We start from the raw sequence: 23,709 nt of genomic DNA on the forward strand, positions 1-23,709 counted from the left end.
CAACATTCTTAAAACAGGACAAAACACTAGCAGTTACTGATTGGAGCATGCTTTCCTTTGGGATCTATTCGGCCTTTGTTAAGAATAGCATAAATAGCCATGGCCTAGCCTTCTCCATCTAACAGCAATCCTCACCACCTGGCTATTTGGGACGGATGAATTTCTGGGTGGCTATAAACTCAGAGGACAGGCATAAACCCTTCAGTATCTTCACTTCAGACGGCAATCTGATTCTTATCAAGTAGAGGAGAAATCATGATGTCCGCTTAGTTCTTTAAAGATAAAAGAGGTGAAGGAAGAACCAGAGATTGGGGAGGTTCATCTACAGTAAATCCTGTGACAGGACAACTGTGATTGAAACCCTACTCTGATTTTTGTTCTGAATGTGTGCGCCCCACACACTCTCAGGGATTCTCTGGGTGGGAGCCCAGGAACACCCTCGTGTAGACAGGTGAACTGATTTCTCCAACGCCACAGAGCAACTTGAGACACAGGCCTTTCTTCCCCCACAGAAGACTTTCAAAGAGCATTTCCCCCCTTGTGTTTCATTGTCAGACTCAACTGTCATGACTGTCTGGCTGCCTTGGTTCACAAGCTTCCCCACGGACTGGAAGAGTTCTATTATTTTCCCTACTGGGAATCAGCACAATCAGACCTGGGGCTCGGGGACACTGTTCTACCCACTGGGCATGTAGGGCAAGTGGAGGAAGACAGTTAAAAAGGAGGGATCCCTTTTCTAGTGAGGACAGTGGAAATCGAGTGAAAGAAAAAAAGGAAATAAGAATAGAATTATAGATCATGTTCAAATAGTCAAAATAATTTCTGCTTTGTGAACAAACCATGACTTATTTTTAGCTTCATCCAGCCTGCCTTCTCCCTGACCTCACGCAAACTGCCAGACAGCAACATATGTGTGAATACCTAGAGTTTGACAGAATTTGATGGCCTCATTTTGTTGCCTTCCCGCCAATGATTCTAAAAGCCCAAAGAAAATTTTTTTACTCCTCTTTAGAACTCACATCAATACGCATGTCCTTCAGTGTTAGTTTAGAACTGGCTTTATGCAGCTCCCAAAGTAACAGCTCAGTCAGGAGGAGTCAGCAATGGATGCCAAAACAACTGGGAGAAACACTGTGGGGAGCAGAGCACTTACATAATGTACCACATATAAGAGAATAATGTACTTTTACAAAGGGAAATCTGGTTGTCACCACCTCAAATGATCAAACTTAGCATTACTAGTGATGGACATTCTGACACTGTGTACCTCCTGAAGCGATGTATTATGAAGTACACAGCTTCACCCACGAAATGTTCATGCCCAAGATGTTTTACCTGAATCGAATTGGGCCCCAGACTTAACTTCCCACTTGCAGGAAATACAGGAGATGGAGGAACAAGTCAAGTGCCATTGAAAGGGAACAGTCACAAAACTCCAGAATGTGGGACAGCTAGGAGGCTGTCCACACTTTCAATAAGTCAGTAATCAAAAAACCTGAAAACAAAAAGACAGGGATGGGAGGGGAATTTTAAACAGATTTTTTTAAAGACATAACCAAACGAGAACCTTGACTGGACCCTGGATCAAAAATAAAAACAAAAAAGCCACAAAGAGGGCTTCCCTGGTGGCGCAGTGGTTGAGAGTCCGCCTGCCGATGCAGGGGACACGGGTTCGTGCCCCGGTCCAGGAAGATCCCACAAACTGCGGAGCAACTAAGCCCGTGCGCCACAACTACTGAGCCTGTGCTCTAGAGCCCGTGAGCCACAACTACTGAGCCCATGTGCCACAACTACTGAAGCCTGCGTGCCTAGAGCCCAGGCTCTGCAGCAACATAAGTCATTGCAATGAGATGCCCGCGCACTGCAATGAAGAGTAGCCCCCACTCGGCACAACTAGAGAAAGGCTGCACGCGGCAACTAAGGCCCAATGCAGCCAAAAATATTAAAAGAAAAAAAAAAAGTGGTATGTCCTCCCAGGAGAAAGACCCAGATTGTGCACAGAATTAAAGAGTTCCTATGATCCAGAAACACAGTTGGAGTTGGATATAACCTCAGATATGCCCCACCAAGTTACCCTGGGCATCCATTTGCTCATTCATTACAGGAACGTAGAAACCAGTGAGATCCCAGGGAAGATGGGTAAAAATAGCTAAAGCGAAGGTAGCTAGATCCCAAGAGGAAGATGAAGTGAATTAGAATTTATGTCTTCTTCTGCATGAGTGTAAAAAGGAAGGGCAGAAGAGACTTACTTAGAATAGGAGAGATTCCAGCTAGATAAAAGGAAGAACTTCCTGCTCATCAGAATGAATGAGGGAGATTGTAGAGTCTGCCCCTGAACAGCTCCAGGGAGAGATCATTACATGCCCCCAGAGGTCTCAATATTCACCCACCAGAAGGCAGAAGGTCGTACCTAGAGAGTTTGAGCCTCCTCTAGTTCTAGAATTCTCCAGCTATTAAAGGGTAAATAAGAGATGGCTACTGACCGATTCAGCTAAATTGAAAGCCCCAGAGCCCATGCTGTTATCCGGGGCAAAATTAGTTAAGGGGGAAAAAAAGGCACCAAGTCAAAAGGAGATATGCCTTACCTAGGCTGATCAGACAGCTGTGTTGTGCGCTCCCAGACCATCTCTCAAACTTCCTCACCCAAACAGGAGAGTATAAATAGTGCTCAATTTACCTGTGGCTCGCCACAGGCAGAAGGGCTGGTCACGTGGTAACTGCCGAGTAGACATCAGAGCTCAGAGGGCAGGTTTGCTCACTTGCTACACCTCAGTAGGTCTGTCAGGACCTCTGCTCTGGTTCATTTTGCTCTGGGCTGGGGGGTGGGGAGAGGGGCTTAAAGGAGCAGTTACACAGTTACGTCCCTCAGGGCCATGAAGGTACAGTCACAGAACTTGCCTTGCCTTCAGGGTCGAAAATCTTATTAGGGTTAACTCTGCACAACCCTCAAAGCTTTGAAAACCTGCGTGGATCATTTTGTCCCACTTGCAAAATCTTCTCTGGTTAGGTCCATCTCTTAAGTTCTACTGCGTCCCCAGTTTCAAAAAGGAAATACCTGAGAGACCACTACATCCCACCTAGTGATTCCCTACCTGGCCCCTGGCATTCTGGAACTGATCCACCCTGACCCCAAATCCCAGGCAAATTCCCAGGCTGGGCCTGGTGGAAAAACCCGTGTGTGCTGGGCAACATTCCAGGGCAGCCCCTGCTCTAAAGCCCTGGTCTTGCTGGTTGCTCAGATCTCCTAAGGGAGGCTCAAAGGTTATATAGTGCCTCCAGGGTAAACCTTGTCTGAAACACAAATTAGATGGTCCCTCTAGAAAGAGCCTTGAAAGGTATGACCTTGGGAAGATTTTTCCTACCCTCAATGTCTGCCTGAGACCAATGATAACTTCAAAACAGAAGGATGCTTGTCAGGTCACCTCTCCACATGTGCTTCCAGGCACAAAGGAGGACATGGCAACACATACCACTGGATGGTGAGTTATACCATCTTCCCCTTTTACAATGGGCTTTGTATCTGCTCTTAAATCAAAAGCTGCTTAATAGTAATGACACCTTCTTTTATAAGTCAGGTAAAGAAAAGGCTTATCCTCCTGAAGCAAGAGGAGAATATGATCCAGGGAAACAGTCTGGGGTGTTAATTACCAAGACACCCCATCCATGCCTCTAAGAACTGGAAGGGGAAGCGCAGTGGTCCCAGTCCCCTCCAAACAGACAGCTCTGGCCATTTGCACGGCAGCTCTAACACAGACCTCTACACTGCAGACAACCCAGTAAGTTCTCATCCTCCTGCAACCTGTCCGGATTCCGGATGCCATCCACCGGGCGCTGATTTTGGAGTGGGACAGAGCCAAGAGAATACTGGAGACAGCCTATATAGTTTGATAACTGCCTAAGGACAAACAATCTAACTGTATAAACTGGTATAATAATATAGTAAATGCTCATGGGTCTATTTCACAGAACTGGCTGGAATCCATGAAAAAATCCTTTGATGCTAACTTAACCACAGTCTCACATTCTAGGGCGGCTGCAGGGAGGCATTTTAGATAAAGGACACATAGTAAAGATTCTCCAAAAACTGTTTTTTCTATGTTAAGAAGTAGAGTCAGACTCATTCACTTACCCCAATTCTGGAAGCTGGTGGGAAATGTCAGTAAGCAAAAATGTCAGGAATAATTCTATTGCCTTCAAGGAGCACAGATAGATGCAGAGCATGCAGTTTGGAGGGAGAGAATAGGGGCTGGGAACAAACAGTAGTGTCTGAACCTCTAACTCTGCTTAGCGGTGATTACCAGATCCACCCCTTCTGGGGCCCTGCGGTTAGTGGAAAGTTTTCATTGACAAAGAGTGAAGCCCTCCCTTTGTGTATGAAGTTGTAACTCCGCAGGCTCCTGTACATTCACAAGGCGGTGGGCACAACAGACCGACTGGTACACAGGCAAAAAAGCTGTCTGGCCTGGCCCATAACCTGACACTGCTTCCTAGACAAAACTCAACTCCTTTTCCCATTGGATCTCTACCAGAAAAATGCGAAGTAGTATTACTCTATGGCTCTGGCACATGAGAGCCTTCCGATTTCATGCATTTTAAGAAAATGAAGAGAGTTGAGTGAAGAGCAGAGTGAGAGTTTTTCTCAGAATGAGGAAGCAGGTTTCCCTAGAAGGTACCTGGACATCCTGAACATGCTCAGTGTGGATCAGCAGCCTGCTGCAACCCTGCTAACCCCGCTGCCGGGTCAATGTGGGGCACGGGCTGGGCTCAGATACACGGCCGCAGGTGCCCAATGGTTCTCAGAATCTGATGCCAACCTTGTCCAGCTCGAGCAGCAGGGACAAGCTGCAGTCTCCTACTATAACAGTCAATACCTGGGCCCAAATCCTGCCTCCGCCTCAGTGTGCTACATGAACTCAAGACGAGTCACTTAACTTCTCTGGGCTTCGGTTGTTCTTTCTGTTAAATGGGGAGAATAAGAGATGTTATAAGGATGATAGAAGAAACTTTAAAGAACTCCTGGTACAGTCAAATTAGTCTAGCATATATTCATTTTTTAAAACTTTTTATTTGGAAATAAGTTCAAACATATAGATGTAAGAATAAGACCAGTACCCAGAACACCCATATGCCCTCTACCCAGATTTGCCTATTCTTAAACATTTGACCCGTTTGCTTTATCGTTTGCTTTCTTTCACATGCACTTTTCCTCACATACACACTCATACACATGCTCTCCCCTACATTCACACCCAGCACCCACACATTCACACTCAAGACACACACACAGACGCTTACATCCAGATACATACACATACTGTCCTTTGTTGGGGTTTGTGTGGTGGTCTGTCTGTAAACAATCAGGAGGGACAGGAGGGTGGGAGGTTCGAGGTGAAAAGAAAGTAAGGGGGCCGTGCTACTTGGTGATGGGTCCACAGCCCTGCTCCCCACTCCCTGCCTCCAATGCAACCAGCAAGCCCTCGAGTGTTCTGATTTAGAGATGAACGAGTACACGGACAGGGACCAGGAAAAGTACTTGTTACATAAGGTAGTTGGTCACTCTTTTCCTCTGAACGAGAAAAACCACAAAAAACAACAATAAAAGCATTTAGATGAAGCATGGAAATAGATTTATTATGTAGAATCATTTTTATAATATTTGTTATAATGGGGCTTTACCTTATGCAGTTGGGAAATAACTGGGAAAGGAAGGTTCCACATAAGCATATGGTTATTAGAATATTCAAGAATTCTACACGAAATCTGGTTTTGTAAGAGAAATAAGGAGGTAAAAGCTGCCCATAACCCTCTCTATGAAGCAGGTCAGGCACTTCTCCATGACACCACGTCCCTAGTTGGAACTTTCTCCTGAGTTCAAGTCCCTTCTGGTCCCCTTAGTGGGCACACACTTGTCTCATAAAGGCACTATCACGTATCACAACGACTCCACTCCCAGTTAACCTAAAGCTAGGAGAGGGAGACACGCCCAGGCAGAGTATGGCAGGGGTGGGGGAGGTCTGGACCAGCCGTCCCCTACATGGAGGACTAAAGTGTCACCTATGACACAATGCCACCTGCACCTAGCCCCCCCCACCACAGAAATGCACCACCCACATTTACTCCTGAGTGCTTTTGGGGGGTTCCACATAGTCACACAGAAGAAAAACACCCTTTCCTGTAAGCTCCATCTTAAGAGTATCTCCCTGACATGGCCCCGAGCTCAGTAACCATGACCATGACCCCACCGAGGCAGGAAAACCCTGCCTCCTGGGCCCTAGCTGTCCCTGGTTAGCTTCTCATTCCACGTGGAAATTGCATATCTACAACCAGTTGGAAACACTTAAAAGCTGTCACCACATCACACATATAATGTAATAACCATCACCCTCCAATCAGCTGAACCAAGTGGATAGTTACTTATGGGGTGCTGAAGGAACAAACAGACTTCTCTGCAGCCCATTTTCCTCTCCAGTTCTCTTCTGGTCAGTTGAACAAATGAAGCTTTGCTCCTGGGATACAGGTGCATAAGCAGAAGGGAAACAGGCCGGTGTGTGCTGGGCAGGCCGCAGAGGATGCCAGCCTGAGGGGCAATTCCCCACAGACTCTGCACATGTATGTGGGAAGAGCCCTGGATCAGGAGCAAAAGGGCGTTATTAGTCACACGGTCTTGGGCAAGTCACTTCCTCTCGGGGCCTCAGTTTCCTTATCTGCAAAAACAAGCAAATGCCACCTGCACCTGCAGGACTGTGGCAAGGCTGAATGAGAAACGTTCCAGGGTACCGACTGCGAGCAACAAAGAGCTAAACGTGCAGAGCGCGTTGTCAAAACTAACACTATCCATACTCTCAGCTTCCCTGAAAAATGCAGATGAATTTTGGGGCCTTCCAGGGTTGGGATCCACAGACTCTTCCTTTCCACAGAAGCAGCTGCTTTAGACTTCTCCTGTGAACACAAAACTCCCCAGGATTACGGTTCTAATGAGAAAGAGTCCAGGGGCTGCCTTCAGCATTAAGATGTGCACATACCACATGGATGGCCTCACGTGGGCCTCCTCTCCCCAACTTCGAAATCCAGACGACATGATATTGTGAAAGCTCTCTGGTTGCATCCCCTCTGTCATGCCAAATGCTATCCACTCCACCCTCAACTCCAATTTGTGTGTCATATCTGATGGGCATGAGTTACAAAGACAATCCCCAAATAGGGGCTGGGCGTCAGGTTCTCAGCCAGCTTGCAGGTGTAGGGCAGGGAGTGCATGTGTTATCAGCCGCAGTTCTCTCAAAGCCGTGTGGGCGATCAAACATACATAGAGCACAGAAAACTCTTAAAGGTAAGGCAGTGTGGCAGGTTGGGAAGAGAAGGGGGGAGGAGGGAAGAGAAGCTGCCTTTCTTTCCTTGCAATCACATTTTCATTCTGTTCAAAGTTACCCACAGCTGAGCAGGTTTATAAAACCATTTTGACTAAGCCACCAGGCCTGTGGTTGGCAGGGGAACACAGGCTCCATGGATGACAGTGTAGGTATCAGGGCTTGGGGAATGACAGTGAGCATCTCTTTCCAGCATTTCCCCCATTTGGTGGGGAAAAGAGAAGAGGAATCAGCAGTGTTTCATATAAAGGATGGTGTCTGGCTTGGGAAGGGGGGCTTCCTGCCTGATCATACCTCTAAAACCACCCTAAAGCCAATAGGCAATTCTGCACCCTGGCCTAGAAAAGCTGCTAATTCAGATTTTGTTTTCCTGTTTTCCTTTGCTATACATTATAGCACTACTAGGAATTTGGTGCAAATCTACCTGGAGTGAAAGAACATCCCGCATTCATCTGTCTCCTTGGCCTCTCACCCATATCCACATATAAGCCTAAAGCCAGGTCTTCTGGCTCTTTTACAAAATCACAACAAAATCCTAAACATTGGCTGTTTCCATGGATCAACCTGGTAACTAACGGCCCAAGTTCACCCTCTGGCTTTAAGTGTGCGGCGAACAGAACCTACAGGCCTAGCGAAGACATCCATGGAAATGCCACGTCTTCGCCACCAGCTGGGCTTCGAGCCCAATGACCAGGATGAATGGGAGACCAGTGATTTGAAGAGAGAACACTAACACTTCGGGCAGGGTGGGGGGGCCTTGTAAGTAGCTAAAGAGGGGTATTATAAAGGGGGCACAGAGTGTGGGGGCCAGAAGTGGAAAAAACCATTTCAAATGAGCCTGGGGAAGTGTGGTTCACTCTCCCCACCCCTGCTGCCTTTCCAGCAACTCCATCCAACAAGCATTTATTGAGCACAACAATCCCCATCTGCCCTGGCCCTCCCTCTGCAAAAACACTCAAATCTGTTCAAGCTGCAGGGTGAGTTCCATTGCACTTGAACTTGAAACATGAGGTGCCTACCTTTTAAAAAGGCAGGCACACAATTTCCAGCATGGGGCAGAAGGGACTAAAGAGATCTGAGAAAGTTAAAGTACACAGCTGACCAAACAAGGACACACCAGTGCCACTTTCAAAAGGGAAGGGAGAGAGTAAAAATTTAATTTAATGGTAGGGAGAATAATATACTGGCCAATTAAAAAAAAAGCCTACTAGAGACATCTCAGTAATTCTCTAATTAACCCTAACTAACACTGAATATTCCTTCACTCTATACCTCCTCCAGCTTGAATTTATCTTTTATTCATTGGTGCACAGGTTGGTAATTTGCTTTTAGAGTTGTATGTTTAATCCTACCCTTGCCTCTTGAGGAGGTTAGACCTCCATGCTCTCCTGCATGTTTTCATTTAGGATCAGATGATGAGGGATGCAAGCGGCAGAACAGGTGGTAATCTAGACCTACACTCATTAACAAAGCTCCCCCCGGAAAAGCCACCCACCATTTGCAAGATAGGGAGTACAGGGTCAGAGAAGAGGCACCCCAAACTTATCACTCTGCCTGCCAAATACTGCCCAACTCTAAGAAGCCACATTCAGGCAGGCTCTGAGAAAACTCCCCCACCCCTGAAGCCTGCCGCTTCAGGTCGACCAAAGCCCCCGGAGGAGTCTTCCCAGGCCTCCCCCAACCTCCCCCCTTTTAGAACGTGCAGGCAGAGCTGAGCCCAAGGCACTCGCCACCCCTGGTGTCAGCTGTCTGGGGCTCAAGAGCAGGGCAGGTTAAGTGTCTGCACACAGTCCAGACTTCAGTTCCAGGTTCCCCAGGGGCTGGAGTTGTAAGTTTTTCTATTATGAAATACTTTGATAGCATTCTTTTAAGTTCGTTGAAGCCACCCTTGATTGGCTGTGGTGCTCCCACACAGTAAAATTCGATTGAGGCATACTCAGGGCCTAAGAATAAACATTTAAATGACTCCAAGCTGGGCATTCAGCTTTGTAGCGACCCTGAGGAAAAGCGTGGAGGAGAAAACAAAGTGCCAGGAAGAGGAGGTTCACTGAGGACCATGAGCTTGAATCCTGGGTGAGAGCAGCCAGCTGTGCAGAGCTTCCCACCAGACAGCTGTTCCCAAGAACAAGAGCCCCTTCACAAGCTCCACACAACTGGAGAGGAACTGGAAACAGATAATTTACAGCTTCAAATACAATCCAAAAACACTTTTCTCTCTGAGATCAGGATTTGTTTTGGACCCAACAATGTGACTAGATTTGGCTAATGTTTGGTTAATTCATAAACCAGCAAAACAAATAATGGAGCCCTCTGTGAAGACTCAACTCAGGTAGAGGTGGAAAGTTGACCAGATTCCCCACTCAACTTTGCTTTGCTTCCACTCTTCCCTGCTCCCTCTTCTATCCATCTCAGAGGGGGATAAAACTTACTAACTCACGAAGAGACAGTCCAGTCTCACTAAACTAACTTGCTAGTGGTCACCCACCTTCACTCTGAAACGGGAAGGAAACACAAGGTTTTCCCTTCCAGCCCTTTCAAAGGGCTCCAAGCTGCCTGTGGAGTAAGAGTAAGCCCAGGTAAGTCTAGGTGAGCCCAGGTGAGCTACTGTCATATAGCATTTGATATATATGATAGTGTCAATAAGAACTCAGAAACCAGACCTGCCCCCAGAATATGTCACACCCTAAAGTCTGAATCCTTTGGCACCAAGGCTCTATGTGAGAGCCGTAAGAATCCAGAGGATGATGCTCCATTAAGATTCCCTGGTGGCGCAGTGGTTAAGAATCCACCTGCCAATGCAGGGGACATGGGTTCGAGCCCTGGCCCGGGAAGATCCAAATGCCACGGAGCAACTAAGCCCGTGCGCCACAACAACTGAGCCTGTGCTCTAGAGCTTGTGAGCCACAACTACTGAGCCCATGCTCCACAACGAGAAGCCACCACAATGAAAAGCCCACACACTGCAACGAAGAGTAGCTCGCCACAACTAGAGAAATGCCTGCGCGCAGCAACGAAGACCCAACACAGCCAAAACTAAAACAAATAAAATAAATAGATTAAAAAAAAAAAAAGAGCCAAGGAATAGTGTGGCCTTGGTGCCCATCACACCATTCATTATAAACTAGCAGAAAATGAAGGTAAAGTGTTCTCTGGCTATTAAAGCCCACCAACCACTTTGGCAACGCTCATATTGCCACCACAACTATGAAAATTTTGCAATCAATCCTGCCTCAAATTTTCTAGAGGACAATCTATATCTGGAACCAGAGAGAACAATGCCCTCTTACCGCCACACCCCACTGTTGCTCTCAGCCCTTCTCCATTTGACCTCAAATGGTTTAAAAAACCCTCGCTCTATGTGACCTAAGTGGAGAGCTTCCGTATGTATAATCCCTTACTGTCCAAAATACTGGAGAACACATGGACGCACCCTCCTCTGGGCAACAAAAAGATAAAGTAGTTAGGCACCTTAGCCCCCAGTTTCACGATGCCAGCATTGGTGATAACATTTAAGAGTCAGATATTTCAGCAGTGCATTTTGCTGACCATGTGCCTAGTGCTAGCAAAGCTGTCAAAAGCAAGCTAGCAGTGTCAGGCTGGGAAGTGCCTGATGTTTCACGCCTCCCAAACAGAAGCTGCCTCAGTCACAGGTTTTCAAAGCACAATTGTAGCTCTTAAAGGATTTTAACTGCAGCCCAAGCTTCATTATAGCAAGATGGCTCCGTGGCATAGAAAAGTTACACTCTATTCTAATCTCCAGGCTGTTTCAATCCAAGGACCATGGTTTGATGAGGGCTTCGTCTCAGAGCTTCTAATAAGCAACCTCCTTTATGTGGTGCCATACCTCTCTAAACACCCATCCCCTAAGGACTAAGTTTACAAGAGCACTGCAAGGAAAGGAGTTTAATAATTACCAATAGCATTTAATAACAATGCTGCCTTACATTCATTGAGACAACCATCCTGGAGAACCTAATGGACATTTGAAATAAACCCTTCCTATGTCCCTGTGAGGAAGTCAGTATCTGAGGGCAGCCATGACTACCACCAGCTCTCAATGATCTGTTCAGAAAAATAAAAGGCAAGGAGAAAAATCCAAAACAGGAGATAAGCCTAAAGTAATTTCCAACTGATTTTGAAATATGTTCACTGCAGTTGTGGGTTGTTAGATTTGGAAGGAGGGTAAGAGGGGAGGAGATGCAAATTTGCCTAACAGTTAAGCTTTTATGTAAATCCAAACTAGTTTATATCTACCGAACACATGTCACCTGACAAGGGTGGGGGTGGGCAGCATGGATTCACATGTGCTGATCTTCTATAAAGATTGAGAACTGACTGGAAGCTGATGATCTCCCTTTCTTTTTCCCTAAAATATGAGTGGGGACACAGGCTTCTTAGTTTTCTTTACCCCCTTAGGATTTTCTGCAGAGGTGTATACAACACACATTTGAAACTCATCTTTTTAATAGGAATATTGGTCAGGAACATCGCTGAAGACAACGAGTAGGCCAATTTTTTTCTGAAAAGTGTCACGTAGTAAATATTTCAGGTTTTGGGGGCTATTCCATCTCTATCGCAACTACTCAACTCTGTCATTGTGCACAGCTACTCAAATTCTGTCAGTGCAAAAGCAGCCACAGTCGATACCTAAATGAAGGAGCAGGGCTCCACGTGTTCCAATAAACCTGTATTTACGAAAACAGACAGAGGCTTGGATTTGGTCTGCAGGCCATAATGCCAAACCCCGGTTTAAGAAGAGTCTGGTGGGCAGAGGAGGCACTGGACTCCCCCAGCACCCAGCTGGCCAGTGGGGCTGGTCCACTAGAGAAGAATTTGCAAAGCTGTATTGAACATTCGCTTCTGGACGTGGATATGGAGACACTAAACAGAATAGGTAAGACTGGAACCCAGAACAATTCACCTCCTAGCCCCGTTTTGTCCATCATCAGTGGTCCTGGAAGAATATAAAAGTCAGCAGCCTCCAAGTGACTAAAGACATAAACAAGAATTTAATTAAAGGGGAAACTGCAGTAAGAAATTTATCCTGGGTTTCTGTTACCCACTAGTAGCTCTTAGCATCTTAGAGTTGACCTTCATTTTTCTCTCCACTCTCTTCTACCTTCCACACCCCTCGCCCAGGCTTGTAAAAATGAAGCCATTCCTCACTTTATGAAGACATCCCTTACAGATAAATGGCCACAGAAGGTAAATCCTGCTCTTTACACCATAACTCTTTTTTTTTTTTTTAAACAACATCTAATATACCTAGTCAAGAACACAACAGGGTGTGTGGTGGAGAGATAACTGCACAGCCCTGAGCACTACGTCACTTTGAGATGGGAAACAGAAAGTGACGACACTTAATTGTTTCTAAAACTCCGTCTCAGCTCACATGCTTTTTTAAACAGTTGGGTTTCAGAGCCCTGTTTAGAAAGCTCATTTTAAAAGATGAGCGAATAAAAGTGCAAGGGGAGGCCCTGAAATTCTGAAACCTGCAGTACTGGTTTCAGACCAATATGGGTTTGCTCTTTGAAGCCTGAAAAGGCAATGGGCTCTGGCCAACAGTGCTCTCACCTTGGCTGGGTGGAGAGAATAACAACAATATAAGCAGCAGCAAACACTTCAGAGTACCTTCTACTTGCCAGGCACTGTTCTAAGCACTTTATAGTTACTGACTCATTTGATTCTTATGATGTAGACATTATTATTCACACTTTACAAATGAGGATACTGAGGCACAGAAGTTACTTAACTTCCTCCAAGCCACCCAGCTAGTAAAAGGTAGAACCTGGATTCGACACCCAGGTAACTCTGGCACGCAAAGCCATTCTCTTAAGGGTTTATGACTGCAAGGCTTTTACTTCTATCACATATATCCTACGGGCCCAAAGGAAACCACTTCTGCTACTTCTCAAGGCCGAGGAATGGAAACAATCTGAGCACACATAAAGGTAAAAGTTAACAAACCAAAGGCCAGGAACATTTCCTTAATGTCTGGCCACAAAGAACTCCACAAGCTCAGGCCACTCTTTCCTCCTCCTGTCTTTCCTCTCTCCTGCCTCACTGAGAACTATAGATAATCCCACTACAGACCAGGTAAGTGCCTTATTAGGGCCTCTGGGATACTAATAAGTGGAGAAACAATCCATCAGCCCAATCCATAAGCAAGAGATCACCCAATCTGCCTTAAATCACCCAACAAATCGTGCAGAGCTCTAGCTTCCTATGTTTTTACTAGTATCTTGGGTTCCCTGGCGCTAAAAAAGGAACAGGCCATGTGAAGAACCCAGTCATCCAAAGTTACGCTCTTCTTTCCACAGCGTCCACCAGTGTTTGTCCTTTAAATATTAGTTCTATAGTAGACACAAAATAACTGCTGTTAAAATATGACTGCTAATAGATTTCCAACTAATACACAGGCAGGCTTTCTGTTGATTTCTACTAAAAGCAACTAAGGTTCAGGTGCTTGCTGTTCTACTAACTTCCCTGGACTCCAAGGAAGCACAAACAAAACCAACAGGTTTGTAGTCTTCTGGTTTGCTTTACAGCAGTTCATGAAAAGCATGAGTTTATCTGGGCATTACCCTGCTCTACAGATTCTAGGTATACTTTTACTAGTTGGTTACCATCTTGCTACCAGATTTGACCAAGTTTCTGCGTTCCAAGATGCAATGCTAACATTTACAATGAAGTCCAGACAGACTTGGATTTTCTACTTCAGAGACCCTCTTAATCCCATTCCTACCTAGGAAGGCACCGTAGCAGCTATACTTTCAGGAGGGGGTGTGCTGAAACTAAGTTTAGTAATCACAAAAAGCTCAAGAAACTCTGCTTTAGAGAATGTCATTAACCATCAGATGGCAGGGACCACGACTTTTGTACGTTTGGTAGACCCTGAGGCTTTGGAAGTGTGCAGTGATCTTTTCACATTTGGTGTGAATCAAATGCAAGTCTCACTTTCAACTTCTTGCCAACCTCCTCATGCAAGTAGGTTCCTTTTCCCATTCCTAACTGCCTGCATTTGCAGGGGATCCATTACAACTTTGAGTGTGAAAGCAAGATTAAGCTTGCTCTCCCCTAGTTTCCCCATATCGACCACATTATTAAGCTGCTATTAAGACATCTTTTTGGTGCTGTTCAGAAAGTGTGGGTATTTGCCACAATGTACTTGAATGTAGCCCTCACCCCACTGCCACGTTGACTGACATGCCCAGGACAAAACAGCCTTGATGGGGGGAGGAGGGAAAGGCAGGGGGCAAACTACTCAGGTTCTACACACACACACACACACACACACACACACACACACACACACACACACACACGCAATGGTTGGAAGCCATATTAAGCAGGTCAGTGATCTGGGAACATACAACTTCTGGGCCAACCAAGAGGAATGTAGGGAATAGGAGCGGAGCGTTTGTACGGTAGTAAAAAAGGCCGTTAAACTAAGTTATTCCAACGGCTCAGAAGAAATCAGCTCCAGGAGGTGGCAGAAAGGGAAGCCCACGTGAAGTGGTGGGAGAAGGAACTCTAGAGCTGCAGAACGGGATGCTGGTGCCAAACTCAAGTTGGAGAACTAACACATAGCTCCACGGGGCTCTCCTCCATGCCCCTCCCCCTTCCCGTGCAGACATCCAGCGCCCACCGGCTCCTCGCTCCAGCTCAAACCCTGCACAGGGCGCCCCCATCACGCGCAACTCATTCTTTCCTCACATCTCGCTGCCACCCCTGCATCTTCCACTCACCCCCACACGACACCTCTGCCCACTTTTCGGTTACGCCCCCAAAGCCAGCCTCCATCTGCCAGGTTCCTTCCCTCACCTCTCGGCCCCGACTCCTTGCACACTCTGTCCCGGCGGTGCACTCCGCGTTCACGACTCCTTGCTTTTGCTCCTTCCGTCCTCGCAGACTTTGCGCGACCCCCTTGCTCTTCCTTCGCCCCATCCACTTCCCACCCGCCCGCCTGACTGCTGGCCTGCCTCGGCCCCACAGCGAGCCCCACACAGCCCCCCAACCCCCACTGCGGCTGCTTATCTGCCCTAGGAGGTGGAGACCAGCCCCCCTCAGCCCAGAGCCCTCATTGGCCTACGGATCCCCAGACCCCTCCTCCCAACCAATCCTCGGCTTGATCTTCCCACACCAGAGGACGATTGGTCAATATGCCTAGCGATCCAACCTAAGACGCCACCTCCACCCCACCCCTGCCTGCTGTCCCACGTCCGAGGGTCCGCTGATTGGTCCGTCCGGAAGAGGGCTGGTTTTCCGGCGCCGCCAATGAGAAGACGCAGAAAAGGGGAGCGTTACACCCAGTCCCAGGTAGTATGCAAATACAATATCAAGTGACGTCAGGCTAAGCGGGGGCGGGACCGGGTGTAAAATGGAATCAAGCCGTAGTGAAATCATTATGGGGGGCAGGGAGGAGTGTCAAACTTTCAGCAGTTGAGTCCCGGCAAGTATGGAGAAACCAATAACTTCAAAAAGCCTTACTTTTGGTTTAACCTAAAAACATTAGTTTTGAATCCTCATAGGATCTCAACGCTGCTTGCAAGCTCCAAAGTAAGTTTCTACAAATTAATGCCAAGTTTTCATAACATTTGCATGCGATTTGCATTATATCCGTGAACTTAATGGCTACTGTGCCTCAAGTGACACCACATTTGTCTTTCTTCACATTTCCAAGTCCTTACTTGGTGTTGGTCCAACCTAAAAAAAAGCAGCTGCTAGCCTGTAAATTAAATTGAGAGTGAAAAGGAGCAGAGTCGTCCATTCCAACTCTAGCTCAGCAGAGTGGAAGGAACAAAGTGACTGAGAAAGTTGACCAAATTTGCACAGTGACCCCATAAGCAAGTCCTGGTCTTCCCAGTTCAATGCCCTCTGACCTACAAGTCAAAATGAGACTGGACGGTCCCCAAAAAGAATGCACGCAGTTGTGAAAATCATATACTATAATATACATGACGAGATTTGGGGAAGAAAAGAAGGTTTAAGTTACTGTTTAAAATTATTACTCTTCAAAAGAAAAAATTGTTACTCGTGGTATTCATTAACCATTTTGTTCTCTTATATGGAAAAAGTGAAAGGCAATCAACCCTGGATTGTCTGTGATAAGGGACCATCCAAATAATTAGATAATTCCCTCCAGGTTTATATTTAGCCATGATATCTATTTTTGATCTTGCTACAGATTTATCTTTCTATTTCTGTTTTTGCCCGGCTTAACGTTAAAATGAAGGTATTCCCTGAAGCCATACTAACTAATCAGAGAAAAGGAGGTAATCTGGGAGCGTGCTGCAAGGCAAGGAGAGGTCATTCTTGGGATTAAATATTGAAAGCAGAAAATACCCAAAGTGGAAATTCATGAACTGGATGAATATTAAAATCAGCCTATGTACAGAGAACAAATTGAGGCAATGGAACGTCCTAAAGAAAGGTTTTCTTTGCAAAGAGTATATCCTTGAAGATTTGAAAAATTTACTTCGAGGTCTGACATTTGAAATCTTTTTTACTGACAGGGAGATGCTGTACTCCTTTTCCATGAAGAGGACAACTTTACCAAAGGCAGGTAGGAATGAACAAAAGTTGATGAACTGATGAAAATTCAGTCTTTATAAACTTAACTCAGTTTTTAAAAAAATATCTTGCAATTTATAACATTCCTCAATTCCAATTAGTGCAAAGTCTTCATATACTTTTTTTTTTTTAAATCCCCATGACAATCTGGAAAAAGAAAACCATGGATTCTTATTATGGTGCAAGTAGAGAAACTGAGGCCCCAAAAGGTAAATCTTTTTGATTCCTATCTCAGATCTCTATCAGATCTTATTGCACCACCCTGCCTCACATCTTCATTAATAAAATCAGTAATAGTAGCTGATAACATTCAGTGAGTTCCTTTCTCCATGCCAGGTATATATTAAGCATCCTGCATACATTATCTCATTTGATCCTCATCATGATACCTATGAGATGGGTATTATCTCCTCTTCATTGAGTCTTCAGACTGAAGCAAGATTACTTACTGCCCAAGGTTACTCAGGCAGCCTGACTCCAGAGATGAAATACTAATCTCTATTCTTTTAAAACTTTCTTATGAACATAGAAGGATTACTATGTATATTTTACATAAAGAGTCTCCAAAGATGCAATTTGGCTGAGATGTTAAAATTAACTCTTGTCTAGTACTTCACAGCTTTCACGTACATCATCTCATTTAATTTTCACAATAGGCATGTAATAGGTAGAATATTACCAGACAAAGATACTACAAAAAAAGAAAATTACAGACCAATATCACTGATGAATATAAATGCAAAAATCCTCAACAAAATACTAGCAAACAGAATCCAACAACACATTAAAAGGATCATACACCTTGATCAAGTGGGATTTATCCCAGGGATTCAAATATTCTTCAATATACGCAAATCAATCAATGTGATAACCCATATTAACAAACTGAAGAAGAAAAACCATATGATCATCTCAACAGATGCAGAAAAAGCTTTTGACAAAATTCAACACCCATTTATGATAAAAACTCTCCAGAAAGTGGGCATAGAGGGAAACTACCTCAATATCATAAAGGCCATATACGACAAACCCACAGCAAACATCATTCTCAATGGTGAAAAACTGAAAGCATTTCCTCTAAGATCAGGAACAAGACAAAGATGTCCACTCTCACCGCTATTATTCAACATACTTTTGGAAGTCCTAGCCACGGCAGTCAGAGAAGAAAAAGAAATAAAAGGAATACAAATTGGAAAAGAAGAAGTAAAACTGTCACTGTTTGCAGATGACATGATACTATACATAGAGAATCCTAAAGATGCCACTAGAAAACTACTAGAGCTAATCAATGAATTTGGTAAAGTTGCAGGATACAAAATTAATGCACAGAAATCTCTTGCATTCCTATACACTAATGATGAAAAATCTGAAAGAGAAATTAAGGAAACACTCCCATTTACCACTGCAACAAAAAGAATAAAATACCTAGGAATAAACCTACCTAGGGAGACAAAAGACCTGTATAAAAGAAAACCACAATTCAAAAAGACACATGCACCCCAATGGTCATTGCAGCACTATTTACAATAGCCAGGTCACGGAAGCAACCTAAATGCCCATCGACAGACAAATGGATAAAGAAGATGTGGTACATATATACAATGGAATATTACTCAGCCATAAAAAGGAATGAAACTGGGTCATTTGTTGAGACATGGATGGATCTAGAGACTGTCATACAAAGTGAAGTAATTCAGAAAGAGAAAAACAAATATCATATATTGACGCATGTATGTGGAACCTAGAAAAATGGTACAGATGAACTGGTTTGCAGGGCAGAAATTGAGACACAGATGTAGAGAACAAACGTATGGACACCAAGGGGGGAAAGCCGCGGGGGTGTGGAGGTGGTGCTGTGATGAATTGGGCAATTGGGATTGACATGTATACACTGATGTGTATAAAATTGATGACTAATAAGAACCTGCTGTATAAAAAAATAAATAAAATTCAAAAAAATAGGTAGAATATTACATGTACAATAGGTAGAAAATGCAGATATTATTGTCCTTATTTTACAGAAGGCTAAGTCACAGAGGCTAGATGACTTACCCAAGATTTTCCACTTAGTAAAAGGCAGACCCAGGACTAACATCCTAGGTCTTTTGACTTCAGATTCAAGTGTTTTCCCAACAAACACTCAACTTCTAGACCACCAACCTGCCTGAGAGCCAAAGTGTGAGCCAGCTAGTCTCTTGAAATCTGTTCTTACCTGACAACTTTGTGCATTTTAGGACCCAACATGTAAATTCTCAGGCAGTCTTAGAAGATGATGTGTGATTTTTATTGGTTGGGCCATACAGTGTGTGTTAGAGGTAAAAGCCCTGGAGTGAGGAATCTTGAAATACTTTGGACAAATGGCTTCCTTTCTCTATGCCAGAATCAACTGTGCTTCATCAACCTCACAGAGCTGTTCTAAAGATAAAATGGTGGGACTTCCCTGGTGGCATAGTGATTAAGAATCCGCCTGCAGGGCTTCCCTGGTGGTGCAGTGGTTAAGAATCTGCCTGCCAATGCAGGGGACATGGGTTCGAGCCCTGGTCCAGGAAGATCCCACATGCCGCGGAGCAACTAAGCCTGTGTGCCACAACTACTGAGCCCCTGAGCCACAACTACTGAAGCCCGCACGCCTAGAGCCCGTGCTCCGCAACAAGAGAAGCCACTACAGTGAGAAGCCCACTCACTGCAACAAAGAGTAGCCCCCACTCGCCACAACTAGAGAAAGCCCGCACACAGCAACAAAGACCCAACTCAGCCAAAAATAAATAAATAAATAAATAATAAATAAGTAAGTAAAAAAAAAACAGAGTCCGCCTGCCAACTCAGGGGACATGGGTTCAAGCCCCAGTCCGGGAAGATCGCACATGCCACGGAGCAACTAAGCCCGTGCACCACAACTACTGAGCCTGTGCTCTAGCGCCCACGAGCCACGACTACTGAGCCTGTGTGCCGCAACTATTGAAGCCAACGCGCCTAGAACCCGTGCTCCACAAGAGAAGCCACCGCAATGAAAAGCCCGCACACTGCAATAAAGAGTAGCCCCTGCTCTCCGCAAATAGAAAAAGCCCACGCGCAGCAACGAAGACCCAATGCAGCCAAATATTAATTAATTAATTAATTTTTAAAAAAAGATAAAATGGCATATTATGGATAGAGGCATTCTTCCCTTGGAGAGAAGGGTAATGTGGGTAGTCTCAAGGATATGGAGTTTAAATTTTATTCTAAAGCCGAAGTACCAGGAGTAGAGAGCCTGGACAGTGGAAGAAGAGTTGGTGGAGGTGGCACAGCTGAAGAATTGGATCTTCTGAATCCAGAGAGTCGTGGTCCTTCTTGATAAGCTGGCAAAAGACGCTAAGTTGACCTAGCTGGAGGATTGCAAAGGCAGGCATGTAGAGGAGATCCCTGTCCTCTCCTTACCCAGGTATCATGCCCAACCAGCTGTCTCTTATTCCCTTCTCTATCACTGATAGCTTCTCCTGGCATGGGCATGATGGGAGGATAAAGTCCTCATCTGAAGATTAACCCCTGTCTGTTTCCTCCAATTAAAAAGGCCATGGCTTTGAGAAGGCTGCATGCTGCTAAGGGGAGATGTCTTGCCTTACAAAGCATCTTCTAGCTTGCAAGAAAACCTTTGTCACTGTCCCCCTATCATCTTTATCAACATAATTGTCACGAATTAATTCACTTGTCACAAATTTATTGAAATGGCCACAACGTGCCAGACATAGAGCTAGGCACTAAGGAATGACAATAATGTTCGGAGACATACTTCCTATTCTGGAGTTCACAGCCCAGCAGGCCTTGAAGCCTGTAAGCAGAAGTGGTCTAGATGCTGTTCTGATTGAGACATGAGCTGGGTCCTGCTTTCAGGGAGGTCAGAGGCAGGCACTCAAAAACATCAAAAGTGGAGGATTACCTACACCAAGTATATCAATAAATTGTTTTTCATCTATGGGAGAATTACTTGCCTTAGAGGGTTCCAACAGCAAATGCTTAGTCCCTTGATTCCAGCCTGATCTTGGGATGTCCATACATGTCACAAATAAATGAAGACTCAAGGAATTGGAGTTATTTTTCCTACAAGTGTGAGTCAGAGATACAGTCCCTCCCCAAACAGTCCCTATAAGGCCTGGGGTCTTCAAAGCTGCAGAAGTCTGAGGGACTACGAAGGATGAAAGGCTATGGAGAATTCTGGAAGATCAGAGGATCCACAGGGAGGCCTTATCCTGCTGGCTACTGAATTAAGAGAAGGCTGGGGTTGTCATAGCCAAGAGAAGCTTTCCAGTTCCGAAGGCGCTGTCCGGCCCTACTTCCAGGGCACCTTGACCCTCACCCTGTGCATTTATGCCATAATAACCAACAAGAATGGAAATTCTAAATCACCATTTTTACCCTTCAGAATCTGATACTCAGTAGCACTTGTTCAGCAGGGACTAGAGAAGTCTTGACATTCCTTGGTACCTGGGGGACTATCTCTGAACTTCCTGGTAAATGTCTGAGTACTTACGTCTTTGGCCCCTGGGTTCCAAAGTGATAAAAATGAAAAATAAAATGACACAGACACACAGTGTCTCTTTCTGACCTACCTCCTTCCCTCAGCCTCTGTCTGAAATGTCAGGCCCAGTTCCTCAGGGAATGAGATCCTGAGGAAATGGGGTCAGAGCTAAAGGAGCAGAGCAGCCTGAGAGGGAATGGGAAGGAGTATTGAGGGAACGAATGAGGTTATGGGAACAGAGTAGGGAGGGGGGCCTAGCCCTCAACCTCTCTCCCACTCTGGTGGCCTCCCTCTCCCTGCATCCCTGCCCCATTACTCCCGAGGTAACCGTGGCCTGGATTTTGACCTTCGGTACTCTGACACACTTTGTCCCTTGTTGCAGCCCCCTACTTTCTATCCTCTGCTTAGTTATCTCACTTGTTCATTCTCCTTCTTTCAGACTGGGTGATGTTCACTCCTTAACTCTTCTTTTCCTCTCGGTGGGAATCAAATTTTCCTGTTAAGCTGCAGCCTTTTAAAACGGAAACTTCCTCATCTTTAACAATAAAGGGTTTGTTGGATGTTTTAAAATAGGTAAAGGGTAAATGTGGGATCAGAGACATCAAAATTTTGGAATACAGGACCTAGTGGCGCTCCGTGAAAAATACAAAGTAGATCTTTTTGGAAGAACTGGAAGAGACATTAGAGACTGTATATGATCCAGTCCCTTCATCTTACAAATGGAGAAGTGGGCGCCGAGACAAGGGAATGAATTGCCAGAGGCCACTTGGCAAATCAGAGGCAGGACAGGAGACCAGGGCTCCTGCATCCTGGTCAGTGTTGCCTCAAAACATAAATAAATAACTTCCAAAAGAATTTATATGACACACTATTCAGCAATAAAAAGGAATAAACTACTGATACATGCTACAATGTGGAGGGACCTTAAAAAACATTATGCTGGGCTTCCCTGGTGGTGCAGTGGTTGAGAGTCCACCTGCCAAGGCAGGGGACGTGGGTTCGTGCCCCGGTCCGGGAGGATCCCACATGCCACGGAGCGGCTGGGCCCGTGAGCCATGGCCGCTGAGCCTGCGCGTCCGGAGCCTGTGCTCCGCAACAGGAGAGGCCACAACAGTGAGAGGCCCGCATGCCGCAAAAAAAAAAAAGCCAATCAAATTTAAAAAAGAAAAAAAGAAAAAAAAAACCATTATGCTAAGTAAAAGAAGCCAGATGCAAAAGACTACATATCGTATGATCCCATTTATATGAACTATCCGGAAAAGGCAGATTTATAGACAGAAAGCAGATCAGTGGCTGCCTAGGGCTAGGAGCAGAAGCAGGGATGACCTGCAAACAGGCACAATGGAACTTTTTGGGGTGATGGAAATGATCTAAAACTGGAATGTGGTGATGGTTGCACAACTCTATAAATTTAATAAAATCATAGAATTATACATGTATAACAAGTGAATTTTATGGTATATAATTTATGCCTCAATCAAGCTGTTTAAAAAAAAGGATTTAGATATGTTTATGGATGAGAGATTTATGATGTATGTCAGACCCTGCTAATCTTTTAAGGGAACATCTAATGAAAAAGATATACCTACCCCCATGATATCCATAAAAGTTCACTGTGAAAGACATAAGATTTGGTTCTTTGACCTATGAAATACCCAGGTTAGCATTCTTCATTTTTAAAAAGTGTCCTCCTCACTATAATATGTAAGCTTCCTGAGGAGAACAGGTGTGTCTTTGTCCTCAGGCTAATTACTACACCTAGCACTATATATAATATGTAAGCTTCCTGAGGAGAACAGGCGTGTCTCTGTCCTCAGGCTAATTACTACACCTAGCACTGTGACCAGCATGCAGATGGTGCGTCACAAAAAGTGAATTAAAATAAACTAGTTCTGCTGTGTCATGTGATTATGGGTACCTTGAGGGACCATCTGGTTTCTAGAGCAGTACCTCGGTGGGAAGAGTTTGCATCCCCTACACACTCCCAGGCCCCTCAGAGAGTAAAGTCTCTGGAGAGGAGATGTTGGTTGCATACATTCCCAGGAGACTGTATATAAACCAAAAGGCCTATTCGTTTCACCCCCTTTAGATCTCTCTCCTCTGCTATTGTCCCCATTTACCTTCTCCAGGTCAGCCTCAAAAATACAATGACCCGGGCTTCCCTGGTGGTGCAGTGGTTGAGAGTCTGCCTGCCGATGCAGGGGACGCGGGTTCGTGCCCCGGTCCGGGAAGATCCCACGTGCTGCGGAGCGGCTGGGCCCGGGAGCCATGGCGGCT

At 45.2% G+C, this 23,709-nt stretch overlaps 1 protein-coding gene across 3 annotated transcripts in view; it reads right to left on the minus strand.

Annotated features, from left to right (window-relative positions):
- The window catches only part of FAM117A (family with sequence similarity 117 member A), a 49,799-nt gene extending 26,113 nt beyond the window's left edge, over nt 1–23,686 (minus strand). Inside the window, exon 1 of one of the 3 annotated variants that reach the window (XM_024742734.1) lies at nt 23,553–23,686. The gene's annotated coding sequence lies outside the window, so the exon portion shown is untranslated. Of the gene's footprint in view, nt 1–4,871; nt 4,957–15,188; nt 15,296–23,552 lie in introns of those variants that run through there. The other 2 variants (XM_024742739.1, XM_024742730.1) reach the window with 2 other exon arrangements.
- Nucleotides 23,687–23,709: the final 23 nt, after the last annotated feature.

Source organism: Neophocaena asiaeorientalis, unplaced genomic scaffold, assembly GCF_003031525.2.
Source record: "Neophocaena asiaeorientalis asiaeorientalis breed wild unplaced genomic scaffold, Neophocaena_asiaeorientalis_V1.1 scaffold1, whole genome shotgun sequence".
NCBI classification, from domain to species: Eukaryota; Metazoa; Chordata; class Mammalia; order Artiodactyla; family Phocoenidae; genus Neophocaena; species Neophocaena asiaeorientalis.